Here is an 11,857-nt window from a genome sequence, read left to right on the forward strand (position 1 = left end):
TCTCTTTCAGAACCAGTCATTTAACTTAGATAGAAAGACTTTTCAGAATTGTGCTGAACTGGATGACAATCCCTGGGGTTCTTTTTCAGATCTATCTAAATCATGGGCTCACGACAATCGTTGTGAAGGCTGTGTGATCATTTCAGAATCTTTCATTGGTTTCACCATGGGCTATATATTTTTTAAGTTCATTTGTGTCTTTTGAAGAAATTCTACACACCTGAAACTATGCTATAGATCTTTACTGAAAGTCTCCAGGTAACACTTTTTAATATATTTTCGGCATAAGTAAAATACTTTTGTTCTGTACACAATGGCAAATGTCATCAGAAGAAATTAGATTCCAGAAAGAACTTCTAAAACAAGCAAATCATTGTATTACTCTTAAATTTTATTAACGTCTTCAGTTTGTGCGTCATTTAAAACGAGACATGTGCTTTAAAAAGCATTCTTATACATAAATAGACCAAGGAACAGTTAGGTTATTGATCCCTAAAACATGCACATCAATTTTATTCAGGTGTGTATAAGAAAGGGAAATAAACTTGAAACCTTTTTCTTTGGATTAAAAACATTTGGAAATTATTCAGGAATGCCAAATGTTTTTCTGGGACAGATGTATTTTCCAATAGGAAATGCTGATGCAATTAAGAGGCATTAGTGTTGATAAAGAAAACTGGAAAAACATTTGTGCTATGCTAGATAAACAAGAAAAGAGTTCAAGTGGGCCTAAGATATATGTCAAATAAATGAGTCAGATAGCATGAATTGAAAGGTTTAGATGGAAGAACAGGTACCATGAGCTAGATTATGGGACACATATATGTTCAAGGCACATGACTAGGCTAAACAGGTGGCTAGATTCTACAGACTAATTTGTTCATTCATTGAGAAAGTGTAAAATGTAATATAATTTCAATTTAATGGCACTTATTGATAAATAAATGCAATTGGATCTAGGGTAGAAAATGTCTTCCTTTCAGATACACACCAGAAATGCATACTAGATAACAGATGCCAGTAGCAATATGATTACAGTCCAATTTTCTTACACTGCAGTTAAATGGTTAAACTGTTTTGTATTAATTCTATATGTCATACTGTCTATTCTCTTTCAAGTTTCACAAAAGAATTCATCAAAACTAGGCAGATTTAAGAATTTATTAAACCACAAAGAATGCTCAAACTATTATTCAACAGGAGTCAAGCCCAAACCCTAGAGTTGACTGCTGACCGTATTAGGTTTGGCCTTTTCCCAGAATGGAAAGACTTTTCCCAGAATGGAAACACTTTTCCCACACTACCTCCCCTTTGCACAGCGAAAATGCTAACACATCCATTGTGGTTCCCTTCTTTTTCTTTGGCAAGTCAGAGGAATTTACCTCTCCGCTCCCTCTACTACATATTCTATTAGTGACATGATTTCCCTAAATATTCACAGAAGAAGAAGGAACACAATTAAAAAACTGCAACCTTCAACAATATTTAAACCTTCATCTTCTCAAATCAACTGCAATGGGAAAACAGAAGATATCAAGCTATCCACTGTATTGTGAATGATCAGCACACTGAACTTTATTCCTGAAAGGGAATACTAGGAGAACAAGGATAATCTGTGTGCTTCTAATGGCCTAGCAAAATGCTCCCCATCTGAACATTTCTAACTGAAATAAGAATGTTTCATACTTTGAGCTCTTAGAAGGAAGCAGCACCAACGTCATTACAATTCCCCAAATCACAACTATTATCCATTTATATTGTTTTGAAGCACCTAAAACTTCTCATTAACAAAAGACATTAAAATGAGATGTTAGCAATACTGTCTCTTGAATACTTCTGTGTGCACATACAAAATTTCTCCACAGTTTTAGTAGATAGCTCATAAGACTAGTGGCGACAGCTTTGTGCAATTAAAAACAAAAATGTTGCTCTGAATAGATGACACTAGTAAACAAACCAAAGAAATAAACAAAAGCCATTTTAAGGCTACTGCTGCAATGAATGGTTCAATCTGAAGTTCACGGGAATAAACTGGTTGATAAGACAAAGGTAAACCTGGAGGCATGGAACAAGATTTTAAAAAGTGAGAAGAGGGTTGAAGAGACTGGCAGATACCATCTGTCAGTATGTGAAAGGCTTGAGTCACATGGATTGCTTTTAACTCCTTGTTCTCTCATATCCTTGGTTAATGATAACTTTTTCTTATTTCTTCACACAGCTTGGCCATGTAAATCCACCACAGAGAGGTGAGACAATGATATAGATGAATACCTGGAGGGAGGAGGAGGGCAATTTTATTTTCTTGAATCAATCATGTTATTCTAAATAATATATATAGGAAAGTAGAGCCTTATTAAGAAATACTTCTGATTCCATTAGAGTAGCAGTTATGTAGTAATGGAACACACTAATCAAGTATTTTCCAAGACAGAAGTGTAGTTAAAATTGTCCTTTTTGGTGTAACTCACACCCGCTTGAATTCTAGCGTTTCCTTCAGTGGGAGAGAAAGCAGTGGGGTTGTTGCTCTTCACTGGTAACTCGGCAGAATCAAGGCTAAATGAGCAACTCTTACTGACGTGTGATTAACAAGTCATAAAAAAATCACAAGCAAGCATAATTCTCCTGAACTATGATTTCATTAATTATATTTTTAGGTTTTGCACATGAATTTAATTTGTGATTAATATAAGAATATATTTTAAAAGCCTGAGTAGAAGGCTTTCATCTGTATCACTTATGGGAAAGAATACTGCTATGAACTGTTCAGTGGATAATGACACAATTACGATGACCAAAACAAAGAAAAGCAGATGATGTAAGTAACACTGCAAAAATACTGGTGCTATTACAGATGTGTTTGCTTTTTAATTTTAGATTTTAATTTTAAATTATAAAATCGTCACTACTTGTTCACATTATTATATTACAAAAAAACAGATTTTAAACATTAGGTTCACTGCATTAGTCACTTCATTTTGCTTTATTTTTATTTTTTATTTTTGTAGAGATAGGGTGTCACTATGTTGACCAGGATGGCTTCAAACTCCTGGCCTCAAGCGATCCTCCCGCCTCAGTTTCCCAAAGTTCTGGGATTACAGGAATAAGCCACTATGCCTGGCTTTATTTTGCTTTAAATTGCAACTTCTTGAGATCTTTAAGTGACTGATTTCATTACTTGCAAGCTTGGAAAAGGATGCATTTATGAATTGCATACCCTTTGCTCCAAAAGTGAGCAAAGCATTTGCCTTGTAGGGAACTGTAAATATGGTCAGGGTTGGGAGGCAGATTACAGCAAATTCTGTTTATTAATGAATAGGCTGAACTTCTGACATCATATTCACACATACACAAGAAACAAATGTAAAGTTTACCAACTTGATGTAAAGTTGACTATTTGTCACAGCTGTAATATAAGGATTTTTGAAGCTGAAGTACATCTCGTTAGGTGACAACACCTTTTGGCAAAGATTGATATTGCATTTAGAGCTGTGCTCTGCATGTAGTAAGTAATCAGTAAATATATTCTGAATTTAACAAAAATTCAGCTGCACAAATCAACCTAAACTCCCAGACCAAACAATAAGAAGCTAAGCTCAGGAGCCTAAAATGTGATGTTAGAAAGAGAAGCCTGAGCAAGGAACCATTCAAGGCCATGACAATTACTTCCAGTATAAAATCTACAGATCTATGACTGCTCTTCTCTTTTAGATAAATCCAACTGTCTAAGGCAGAGGACCCTTAAACTGTGGTCGAGGAGATGCAGGGTCAGAGGTATCTGCTTGGAGGTAACTTTGGGCTTCTGGACATGACTGGAGGATGGGGAGGAAAGGCAACTTTATCTGACCATGAACAGGGTGAAGCACCCCCCACCCGTTAGCAATAGTTTTTAAAGTTGTGGTTTAGGACCTCTTTACACACTCAAAAATTACTGAGGACTTCAAAGAGTTCTTGTTTAAGGGGGATTATAATTATCAGCATTTGCCATATTAGAAATTAAAACTTTAAAAATACATAATTAATATACAAATAAAAACAATAAACCCATTACATATAAATAGAAATATCTTTATTTAAAATAACTACATTTCTGTGATGTCAGTTTTATATGTCTCTTTATATATAATAATTCTCAATAGGAAGGAGGGGTTTAAGTAGAGATATTTCCTATGTGACTTCATAGGAAAGCCACTGCCTGGTCATGTGTTTCACTATTAAAAGACATACGTAGCTCATTTCAGAGTGTTAATCACTGAGAAATAATTCTAGTACCTAATTTCTTAGAGACTGAAAAATAAAGCCGTACACTAAAAGGACAAAAACTTACAATTGATACGATGATGATAATGATCGTGAGCTTGAGGTTCTTCATACACATGGCTCGAGCAAGATTTCTGCTGGTAGTTTTGAAGGTGACAGACTAGAAAAGAGACAAGAATTGTTTAACCCCTGGCACTGACTACATGAATGATTTGCAATAACAACATGCGAACATTTTACTTCCATTAATTCTGTTTAAGTCCAATGATCTCTCTTTACAAGTAGAGACTGGCCATTCATACTCAATAGCTGCCAAAAGCAAGACTCTGCCAGGCCTATCATAAGCAGTATGAGCCCAATTAAAAGGCTTCCCTCTTTTTTCTTCTTCACTGCAGCAATGCACATGATGTTGAGCACCAGAAGTGGTTCTTCCCCTAGTGGAAAAGCATTTTCCTCTCTATACTTCCAATAAGAAAGGCTCCTTTAAAGCCAGCTGACTGCAAGCACATTTGCCTATTCTGCCCAGTATAATTCTGGGGCTTTGAGCCATAAAAACCTGTTTGATTTCCATAGGAAGATATGTATTTACTTTAGTGAGGGCCAAAACCCATAGAACTTCATTCCTTCTGCTATCCATTTTCTTTTGCCTCATCAATTTCTCAGTATCTACTGAACGATTCCCACCAGGATACAAGGAGTTTAAAACAAAAAGGCAACCAACCAACCAACCAACGAAACCTCCTAATAATCCAGCAATTCCACTCTGGGTATGTACCCAACAGATTTATGCACAAATTCACCAAAAGACATATACAAAAATGTTCTGGATAGCACTACTTTTCATACCTTAAACTGGAAACCACCCAAATGCCCATCAACTGTACAATGCATAAATAAATTGTAGGAGAGTCATAACATGGTATACAATACAGCAATGACAATTTACCACAGATGAATCTCATAAACCTCATTTTGAGCAATAGAAACTTGACATAAACAGAGTACCTGCTATATTTTATTATTTATTTTGAGACAGGGTCTTGCTCTGTCGCCCCAGCTGGAGTGCCGTGGCACAATTACGACTCACTGCAGCTTCGACCTCCTGGGCTCCAACGATCCTCCCACCTCAGCCTCCCGAGTAGCTGGGACTATATTTGTGTGCCACCACTCTAGGCCCCTGCTGTATTTTATTAATCTATGTGGAGAAATCAGGACAGTGGCCACCTTTGGAGGGGAGCAGCGACTAACAGAAGGCAAAAGGGAGCTTCTGGGGTCCTGTTCATGCTCTGGTTCTTAATCTGGGTGTTGGTTCTACATGGTATGTTCACTTTGTGAAAATACAAGTTGTATGCTCACAGTTGCCGCACTTATGTATATCATACTTCAACATACTGGTTTTAAAAAAAACCACTCCCTTAACCATAATCTCCAACCACATACTCCACAAAGTCTCTGCGGTAGAACAACTGACAGGGGCACCAGCCTTTGGGTTTCACTTGATGAAGAGTGCACAGGATGCCACCTGGAGGCACAGACCAAAACTGGTTACATCTAGAGCTAAATATATATGTTGAATAGAATATACATATGGACTAGAACTTTTGAGAAGAAATAGTGCTTAAAGTGTGGAGACAAAAAAAGCAATGGGGGCAAACAGTCCTTAATGGAACTAAGTTAATATGGGAAACAAGATAGAATAATAGTAATAAAAAATGTCTAATAAGTATCCTCAGATACAAGACATAATTGCACTAGTTTCACACAAAGTCATCAGAGGACATAAAAAATTAGATAACATAAGACAATATTCCAAAAACTGTATTTTAATAAAATGACTGGCATAATTTTTTAAAAGCAGAACATAAATGAGCAAAAGCAGCTTCTGCAGTAACAATTCAAAAAAAATTGCTCTGAAAACAGAGCAAAATGTCTAGGTTGTAAATTATGAAAGAATATGTAAGATACATGGAAAACTGATCAAGCAAATCCAGGATCGATTTATAAAATCAACAGATACTTAACATGTGCTTATTATGTGCCTGGTACTGATTTAGGCACCTATTAGCAGTCACAGGAGAGAATACAACCAAAAGAGAAAGATCAATAATCAAAGGACTAACTGAAGAAAATATCCCCCAAATAAGAAATACTTGAATCTTCAGACTAAAAGGACCTACCTACCATGTGGCAAGAATATTGAAAAAAGGCAAATGTTACTTTTAGTAACATTTCAGAACTCCAACCTTTTGTTTCTACTCATTTTATTTTTTTCTGCCTTGAAGTATAATTGGCAAATAAAAATGGTATATATTCAAGGTATACAATGTGATATTCTGATATATGTATACATCATGAAATGATTACCACAATCAAGCTAAGTAAAATATCCATCACCTCACATAGTTACTTGTTTGGGTGTGTGGTGAGAATGCTTAAGATCTATTCTTATAGCATATTTCAAATATTCAATACATTATTATTAACTATAGTTGCCATGCTGTATGTCCAATATCCAGAACTTATTCATCTTATAACTGTAAGTTTATACACTTTGACCAACATCTCTCCATGTCTCCCACCCCCTGGCAACCACTGTTCTCTCTCTGCTTTTCTGAAATCAACAATTTTCTTAGATCCCATATATAAGTGAAATCATACAGTATTTGTCCATTTGTATCTGGTATATTTCACTTAATATAATGTCTTCTAGTTTCATCCACATTTTAGAATTGTTTTTTCTATTCTGTGAAAAATGCCATTGGAATTTCAATAGGGATTGTGTTGAATCTGTGTATTGCTTTGGGCAGTATGAACATTTTAATAATATTGATTCAAACATAGAATATCTTTCCATTGATTTGTGTCTTCTTCAATTTCTTTCATCAGTGTGCACATTTTTTACATCCTTGGTTAAAATATATTCATATTTTACTCTTTTTGATGCTATCATAAATGGGCTTTAAAAAAAATTTTTTTGAGATGGAGGTCACCCCTCTGTAACCCAGCCTGGAGTGCAGTGGTGTGATCATAGCTCTCTGCAGCTCTGAATTCCTGGGTTCAAGCAATTCTCCATCTTCAGCCTCCCAAGTAGCTAGGACTACAGTCGCACCCCATCATAGCTAATTTTTTCTGTTTGTTTTTTTTGTTTTGTAGAGATAAGGTCTCACTTTGTTGCCCAGGCTGGTCTTGAACTTCTGGATTTTAAAGATCTTTTGGCTTTGGTCTCCCGACATATTAGGATTATAGGTATGAGTCACCATGCACAGCCTTGATTTATTTTTCTAATAGATTGTAATCTAGATAGTAACAGTGTGATTTAGGGTGGGGAAAAGACACTCCAGAAAAAAATAACTGTGATTTAGGAGGCTGTGGATCACAGCCAGTGGAGCTGGAGATTGAGATCAAGCCAGAGGGCAGTCAGTCAATAATGCCTACATAATAAAACCCCAATAAAAACTCTGAACACTAAGGCTTGGGTAAGCTTCCCTGTTGGGCAATGCTCTGTACATTTTGTCACACATTGATGCCAAGAGAGTAACGTGTCCTGACGCCATGGGAAGAGGACAACAGAAGCTCTACATTTGGTATCTTCCCAAACTCCACCCTATACACTTTTTCCCTTGGCTGGTCTTACTATGTGACTTCAGTCACACCCTCCACACAATACCCAGAGGGGCAACTGTTTAAAGGCATTTTGTTGCTGACTAGCTCCCTCGACCATTATCTTCATGTTCCTGGAATCTGTGATACAAAGGACAATGTATAGCCAATCAATAACTTGTTATTTTAATGTAAATTCTTGGTAAACAAATTAGATACTGCCTCTCCTTTTTTCCTTTAAAAACCTACTTGTAACGGCTGCTAATTAGAACACATATTCAGAGCAACTTGAATCTACACTTCTGGGTTGCAGTCCTCAAACCTGGCCCAAATAAAAAAACGTGTTGAGCTTCTTAGATGCCTAAACTCTTCATGCACTGAAACGTGGCAATATTGACTTCTACACTAGTCAACATTGTTCAAATATGAGACCAAATAACACTTTTGTTCTTGAAGGGATTATCACCCACAAACTCATATGAAGATGATGTGTGAGGATATACTACGAAGACTAATTCACAATACATAATTCAAGAAAGAGAAAGATGATGTAGATGAGAAAAAGCAGTGAGGAATGAAACTAATAAATCCGAACATAGTTGTGTGATTCAACAAGTTGTAATGGAGATTCCTCCACCATCCTCAGGTCAACACCTGAACACTGACAAACCACCTGTTAAAACAAGTTCACCTATAAAGAACAATTGTTAGATGTTGCCCTAAGATATGCCTGTGTCCTAATCCCTGTGAATGTGACATATGTGATATTATCTGGAAAAGGGGTCTTTACAGATGTGATTATGTCAAGAATCTTGAGATGAAGAGCGTATCCTGGATTATACATATGAGCCCTAAATGACATCACAAATGTCTCTAGAGAAGGAAAGTAGATGGAGACTTGACACACATGCAAAGGAGAAGGTAATGTGAATATGGAGGCAGAGACTACAATGATACAGCCACAAGTCAAGAAATACTGGCAGCCACCTGAAGTTGGAAGAGGCACGGAACAGATTCTCTCCTAGAGCCTCTGGAAGGAGTGTAGCCCTGCCAACACCTTAATTTCAGCCCAGTTAAGCTAATTTTGAACTTCTGAAATCCAGCGGTGGGAGAAAATAAATTTTTGTTGTTTTAAGCCACCAGATTTGTGATAATTTGTGATAGCAGCCACAGAAAGCTAATAACCATATATAAAAAGTTGAAAACCAAATGTAAAAAGACACTCTTAAAACCAGCCAAAGGGGGCCAGGTGTGGTGGCTCATGCCTATCTTTCCAGCACTTTGGGAAGCCAAGGTGGGAGGATCACGTGAGCCTGGGAGTTTGAGACCAGCCAGAGCAACATAGGGAGACCCCTATCTCTAAGAAAAATTTTAAAAATTAGCTAAGTGTGATGGTGCATGCCTGTGGTCCTACTTGGGAGGCTGAGGCAAGGCAGGAGGATCACTTGAGCCCGGGAGGTGGAGGCAGCAGTAAGCCATGATCATGCCCCTGCACTCCAGCCTGGGTGACAGAGAGAGACTCTGTCTTAAAAAAAACAAAACAAACAACAACAATAAAAACAGCCAAAGGTGGGGTAAGAATCACTATTTTTCAAGTAAGACTAAGAGAGATGACAATCTCTCCAAGAACATGTGAAAGCCAAAGAAAAATGGAATGGCATTTTTAAAGCACTAAATTTTTTTTTTTAATTGACATTGTGAAAAACTAAAAAACTATAAAGTATTCTTCAACAAAATGATGAAACCAGATTTTCAGACAAAAGCTTAGAGAATCTCCCATCAGGATCAACATTGCAACAAACAATAAAAGAACTTCAGTTTGAAGCAAAAAAATCGTACATGGAAACAGAACTGCAGAAAACAATAAAGAACAACAGAAAGAATTGCATATCTCCTTTTATTGTACTTCATGTTATCGCACTTCATGGATACTGGTGTTTCTTTGTTTTTTTTTTTTTTCAAATCAAAGGTCTGTGGAAACTCCATGATGAGACTATCAGCACCATCTTTCTGGTGTTTTTTTCCTGCTTGGCCTGTACTTTTTGTTTCTTTTTATTATTATTATTATACTTTAAGTTCTGGGATACATGTGCAGAACGTGCAGGTTTCTTATATAGGTATATATGTGCCATGGTACTTTGCCGCATGCATCAACCTGTCATCTACATTAGGTATTTCTCCTAATGCTCTCCCTCCCCTAGCCCCAACTCCCCGACAGGCCCCGGTGTGTGATGTTGCCCTCCGTGTGTCCATGTGTTCTCACTGTTCGACTCCCACTTATGAGTGAGAACATGCGGCAGCACCATTTTTCTGACAGCATGTGGTCACTTCATGTCTGCGTTTTGGTACTTCTTATAACATTTAAAACTTTTCATTATTTTCATTCTATCTGTTATGACGATCTGTGACCTTTGATGTTACTATTGTGATTGTTTTAGGGTGCCATAAACTATGCCTATATAAGATGATGGAGCTAACTGATAAATGTTGTGTGTTCTAACTGTTCCACTGACCAGCTATTCTCTTATCTCTCTCCGTCTCAGGCCTCCCTATTTGCCAAGACACAATATTGAAATTTGGCCAATTAATAACCTTACAATGGCATCTATGAATTCAAGTGAAAGGAAAAGTCATACATCCCTTGCTTTAAATCAAAAGATAAAAATAATTAAGCTTAGTGAGTAAGGCATGTTGAAAGCTGAGATGGGTCTAAAGTTTGGTATCCTGTGACAAACAGTTAACCAAGTTGTGAATGTAAAGGAACAGTTCTTGAAGGAAATTAGGAGTGCTACTCTAGTGAACACACACATAAGAAAGCAAAACAGCCTTACTGCTGACATGGAGAATGTTTCAGGGGTCTGGATAGAAGATTAAACCAGCCATAACATTTCCTTAGGCCAAAGCCTAATCCAGAGCAAGGCCGTAACTCTTCAACTCTACGAAGGCTGAGAGAGGCGAGGAAAGCGCAGAAGAAAAGTTTAAAGCTAGCAGAAGTTGGTTCATGAGGTTTAAGGAAAGAAGCCACCTCTATAACATGAAAGTACAAGGTGAAACAGCAAGTGCTGACAGAGAAGCCACAGTAAGTTATCCAGGAGACCTAGCTAAGATTGATAGAGGTGGCTATACTAAACAACAGATTGTTTTCAGTGTAAACAAAACACCCTTCTTTTGGAAGAAGATGCCATCTAGGACTTTCATAGAGAGAAGCCAATACCTGGCTTCAAAGCTTCAAAGGATAAGCTGACTTTTATTAGGGACCAATGCAGCTGATGACTAAGTTGAAGCCAATGGTAATTTACATTCTGAAAATCTAGGGCCCTTAAGAATTATGCTAAATCTACTCTGCCTGTGCTCTTGAAATGGAACAACAAACCCGGAAGATAGCACATCTGTTTACAGGATGGTGTACAGAAGATCTGTGGAGATCTGCTGCTCAAAAAGAAAAGATTCCTTTCAAAGTATTACTGCTCATTGACAATGAACCTAGTCACTCAAGAGCTCTGATGGAGACGTATGAGGAGACAAATGTTGGTTTCATGCCTGTGTGAAAGGAAAATAAATCTTGGGGCCCCCAAATCACTAAGCTAAAGGGAAAAGTCAAGCTGGGAACTGTTTATGGCCAACCTGCCTCCCATTCTATTCAAAGTCACCTTTCTGCTCATTGAGATAAATGCGTACCTGATTGCCTCCTTTGGAGAGGCTCATCAGAAACTCAAAAGAATACAACCACAATGAGATACCATCTCACACCAGTTAGAATGGCGATCATTAAAAAGTCAGGAAACGGGAGGCAGAGCAAGATGGCCGAATAGGAACAGTTCCAGTCTCCAACTCCCAGCGCGAGCGACACAGAAGACGGGTGATTTCTGCATTTTCAACTGAGGTACTGAGTTCATCTCACTAGGGAGTGCCGGACAATCGGTGCTGCTCAGCTGCTGCAGCCTGACCAGCGAGAGCTGAAGCAGGGCGAGGCATCGCCTCACCTGGGAAGCGCAAGGGG

At 37.6% G+C, this 11,857-nt stretch overlaps 1 long non-coding RNA gene across 1 annotated transcript; it reads right to left on the reverse strand.

Annotated features, from left to right (window-relative positions):
• Nucleotides 1–370: 370 nt before the first annotated feature.
• On the reverse strand, nucleotides 371–4,437 carry LOC105541658. The gene is made up of 2 exons (XR_001006365.1): nucleotides 4,325–4,437; nucleotides 371–2,271 (listed from the first exon to the last, which is right to left on the reverse strand). It is a non-coding gene; the product is annotated as an uncharacterized LOC105541658 (long non-coding RNA).
• Nucleotides 4,438–11,857: the final 7,420 nt, after the last annotated feature.

Source organism: Mandrillus leucophaeus, unplaced genomic scaffold (assembly GCF_000951045.1).
Source record: "Mandrillus leucophaeus isolate KB7577 unplaced genomic scaffold, Mleu.le_1.0 Scaffold2421, whole genome shotgun sequence".
Taxonomy (NCBI): domain Eukaryota; kingdom Metazoa; phylum Chordata; class Mammalia; order Primates; family Cercopithecidae; genus Mandrillus; species Mandrillus leucophaeus.